The sequence below is a fragment of the Brassica oleracea genome, chromosome C6 (assembly GCF_000695525.1).
Source record: "Brassica oleracea var. oleracea cultivar TO1000 chromosome C6, BOL, whole genome shotgun sequence".
In the NCBI taxonomy this organism is placed as follows: domain Eukaryota; kingdom Viridiplantae; phylum Streptophyta; class Magnoliopsida; order Brassicales; family Brassicaceae; genus Brassica; species Brassica oleracea.
Window position 1 is genome coordinate 28,222,916 of NC_027753.1, and position 4,883 is coordinate 28,227,798.

Consider the following 4,883-nt stretch of genomic DNA (forward strand, 5'->3'; position numbering starts at 1 on the left):
AAAAAGGGTCATTGGGCCGACGAACTCGACGGAGTTCTATGGAGCCACCGCACAACACCACGAGGGTCGACCAAATCGACACTTTTCTCTCTCGTATACGGTGTCGAGGCTATGGCTCCCGCAGAAGTTAACGTTTCAAACCTCCGACGCTCGAAAATGCCCCAGCATGTCAACTCAACAAGGAGATGCTGCTTGATGCCCTCGATGAAATTGAAGAACGACGGGACCAAGCTTTGCTGCGAATCCAAAATTATCAACATCAGACAGAGAGTTACTACAACAAAAGGCTAAAACGCAGATCTCAACACGTGGATAAATGATCTATAAGGTTATTACAGTCATGCGCAAAGTGTTCGAGAACACTAAGGAGCTGAACGCCGGCAAGCTCGGCGCTAGGTGGGAAGGACCTTACAAAATCATCAAAGTGGTGAAACCAGGAGTCTACCGACTTCAAACGTCAAGCGGAGAAGAAGTGCCCATAGCATGGAACTCAATGCATCTAAGACGCTTCTACCCCTAAAAAAAAAACCGAGTAGATGCACCTCTGCGGTCACTTCTACTCGACCGAGTAAATGCGCTTCCAACGGCCACTTTCACTCGGGAAAAACAAACTACGAATGGCTTGATCCTCAACCGAGGTACGTAGGCAGCTTTAACCGGTCCAGCTGTAACAAAATCAAAGTCAAAATCTTGTTCTTTGTCTCAACTTCTACTGAGTAGATACCTGTTATCAAACCCAACGGCTCCCGTGTCTCCAGCAGGAGATACGCGGACACTATCGTTCCATTTCCTAGCTATGTCCTGATCAGACACTTAGCCTGAGGACCAAACAGTCGCTAGTCACCTATGCCCAATGAGCATTGACCGACTAAACGGAGTGAATCTTTAACCTTTCCTCGACTAAACGCGTAACGGACTAGCTACCCGATTACTCAAATGTCAATGAGGAAACGGACGAAAGAACCTTCCACTCTTAGATTCAGTCCCTTGTTTTCGAGATAGAACGATGCACCTAGACGTCATCTCGATCGAAACACGACAAGAGTTGAATAAAGCCCCCTAGCGGTTCGTTTCCTTATCTATTTGCAAAAGCCAAAGGTCAGGAATCTATTGTTTCTAAGCGAACACATCGCGAGACTCTAAAGATACTGACATTTACTTTAACAAGTTTGCAAGTACAGATAAGAAACACAACAACCCACAAATTTAAAGTCCGCTTAAAACAGCTTGCCGATAAAATAAAAGTATGTCTAATCGAACAACAACATGGTCTATCAAGACCACAAACAAAAAAGAAGAGGAGAAAAGGACATAAGTGAAACATCAAGGCACAGAATCTTTATCGTCAGGACCCTTGGTAGCGGCAGCAGTCGGGTCTTCCTCCTCAGCAGAACGTGGCAGCGACGTCTTCTCGATTCCATCGTCTTCCTTCTCTTCATCCTCTCGTCCTTCGGAGGAAGAATCCGAGACAAGCACAGGATCCTCGATGCCCACGTTCTCGGTCTCTTCCTCTCGAACCAGAGTATCGCCCATCTCGAGGTCGTCCTTTCCAGGAAACCCCTCCAGATTCTCATTCTCTGGGCGCTCGTCAAGACCACTTCCCACCGGGGACTTGACATGTTCAGTAGGGATAGACGTGACGTCAACCAGTGGCTCCTCTGATGGCTCCTCAACAACTTCGAGCGAGGTAACGAGCCGAGAAGCCGTCTCAGGCCCAATTAAATTTACGTTCGACCCATGGGGATCGAATGACGTTCTGAACCGGTTCGCGACGAAACGAGAAGGAAGGACCAGCGGAGAAAGAGTAAGGTCGCTATCAGACAGCGGCTCTACTCGGAGTTTCATAACCTCCACCTCGTAAAGTTTCTCCTGCTCAGCGAAGACATCGATCATTTCTTGAGGAATCTCTGTCCCACTCGCCTTTATAACCTCGAGGCACTTCTTCGTTCCCGAAGCTTAACCTTACAGGTTCTTTGCCTTCTCAAAAGCCTCCAGACGAGTAAAATGGTCGCACACGCGATCAAAACGGCGACTTGCCTTCTCAGCCATAGCAGCCTCGACTCTTTCCCTCTCACGAGTAACCTCCAAACCCCGGGAGTCCCTCAAGCGTTTCCTCTCTCCGATTAGTTTGTCTACCGCAGCGTCTCTCTCTTCTACTAGCTCGGTCTTCTCCTTCTCCAGGTTCGCAGCCGTTTGCTCCAAATGACTTTTCTCTCGGACGAGCTTTTTCCTCGCCGCGCTGGAAGATTTAAGCTTGCCTTCCAGCTCTTCGAACTTCACTCGAAGAATCTCTTTCTCCTCTGCGGCCTTCTCGTTGGCCTTCCTATGCTCCGCCCTTACTCTCTCGATGACCTTCAACCTCGTCTGGGCAAGCTTCTCCAAAGATCCCAACTGGATCATCGTCTGTTTCAGAGTACTGTAAGGATTAGGGGAGTCGTCTCGTTGTAGGAAAACTCGACGCGATCGGGGAACTCGATCTTCCCCCTCCTTATAGTAGAACCTTCTGAACGAGACCCTTTCCTCACGGACGGATCAGGAACAGATCTCTCACTCGCAACAGGATCACTGCCCCGCGCTGAGACCTCTCTTTCCTCAGGAGAGGTTTCGAGAGAAACGCCACCTCCCGCGACAACTTCGACCAGGCCCGCCTCCGCATCAGAAGGACGCGGCTCCGCCTCGATCGGCTCTGCCTCAACGGACTTCTTCTTCTTCTTCTTTCTGGGACGATCTTCAGGCGCCGCTTCGGAACGGTCCGACTCGACGGAACCCCCTGTAGCGCCTTCTCGCCCTATTGTCGGTGCCTCTCCGTGATCAATGGAGGAAGTAGCCCCTTTGTAAGGTCTCTTCCTTCCTCTCTCTTCTTTCCTCGCTTCCAAACCCTCAGAGGTTTCGTCGAGAGAAGCGATCTCTTCAAGAGGAAGCTCTTCGGTCGCTTTCCTCCTGGATTTCTTGCTCTTCTTCTTGTTTTTAGGACTCGAGGCAGGAGGCTCCGCCCCAACGTCTTTGTCGACCAAACCAGGAGCTCCTTCCTTGGAAGCTCGTCCTGCGTCAGAACTGGTCGACCCTTGCACATCGGTAGGAATTGACTTCTTCGAGAGCAATTGCAGCTTCCCCTTCAACATTGCACTCAAATCCGGCACTTTGTCCATCTTTCTAGCTTCGTCTAGAAGCTTCTGCTGTTTCCGAGTAAAAAGGGACAGACGCGACTTACGGGGCCCGAGTACAACAGGAAGTCTCGACTCCCAATCAACTGTAAATATATATATATATATAAAGAGAGACTAAGTTGTTGATAGAACTTCTTGGAGAAAGACCGATGAACTCACCTCTAGCAATCCGAGCTTCTGGACGTCTTATCCACTCTCGACTAAGATCAGGCCAATGGAGATGGCTGTGAGCTGCGATCGCCTGAGCACTCTCGAAGAATTTCTCCGGGTATGCGATCGTATTCGGGTGGCGAACTGCAACAATAAGAAACACGCTGTTAGAATACTCGAATAAGGCATGATGATGACAAAAGCTATCTACCAAGCATTTTGTTCGATAGAACGCGTTAGTCGTCCCCAGGTGGCTCCGAGAAGGCATGCTCTTCAGACTTGATATAAAAATATGAGCGCTGCCAGTCCTTCGTCTTGTTCGGATGCCCAGCCAAGACGTTGTAGCTCGAGCGCATCTTCACTGAAAATATTCCATGTGGCTCCGCCTTCGTAAAACTTAACTATTCGAATACTCTCACACTCATCGAAACGTCTATCTCCGCTGCCATCACCATCAGCATAACCGCAATGTGCAGCGACCCGTTAAGCAACTGACAGATTGCGATGTCCCGACGAAATGCGTAAGACGTGATAAGTCTGGGAATTGGAAACCAGAGCTTCGTATGGTCTCCAAAATAGGACTCGTAGACACACTGATAGCTAATCGGAGGCGACTAAGGACGCTGTCCCTTGGAAGGAATGATGTATGTAACGCCGGCACCTCCACTTCGCCTCAATAAATCCCTCACCGTCTTGTGAGAGGAGCAAGAATCGAAGACATTCCCCCATGACTGAGCCTGCGGGTCACGAAGCAATTCAGACGGGAGTGGACAGAGTTCTTCGAAGATCCCACCAGGATGATAGATCGTGGGACGGCAGTCTATCTGGTCGAAAGGAACCTCCCGACTAGCTCGTCTCAAAGGTCTTTAGGCTTGTCTAGACGCTTCAGAACCGCTACCGCTCACGTCACTGCTCCCGACTTCAACGCGATCCGCGCATTCATCACGGATCATCTTGTGAGCATCAGCGACCAAAAGGCGTTGAGATAGGGTCATATTATCTGAATCCCGAAGAGCATCGCGATGAATCAAGTCGAAATCATCTGGTGGACTGTCGGTTACCCGTGCATCTCTGATCGGACTCGGAGAATCTGCGACGCCCTTCCCTTTTTCTTCTCGCGACAATCGACTTCTCAGAGGCATGATCTCGGATCTAGAGGACGACTACAACCGCCAGACGATTCCGACGAGCCTATGTAAGGAAAAACCTATCTAGAGAGAGAAAGCAAAAGTAGAGAGAAGGAAGAGAAAATGGGATACCTGAATCTGCAGAGAAGAATGACGAAAGCAAAGGAAAGAGGTCTATTTATAGCAAAAATGAAGACACGTTCTCCGAGCACAATCATTAGGTCTACACAGACCTAAATCGGCCTCAAAGGCCGTCTAAATGCCCAGAAACCTACTCGCGACGGTTCGGTTTCTCGCTCGAACTGATTTTCAATTAGGTTGTCAGGTCGGAATCAATTCCTGGTCTTGATTTAAACCGGTCCCCGGTTAACCAACAAAACCAATCTCCGTCGCTTTATCCAAAATGATGTATCGCCCGAGTAAACTGCATCTCATCGTA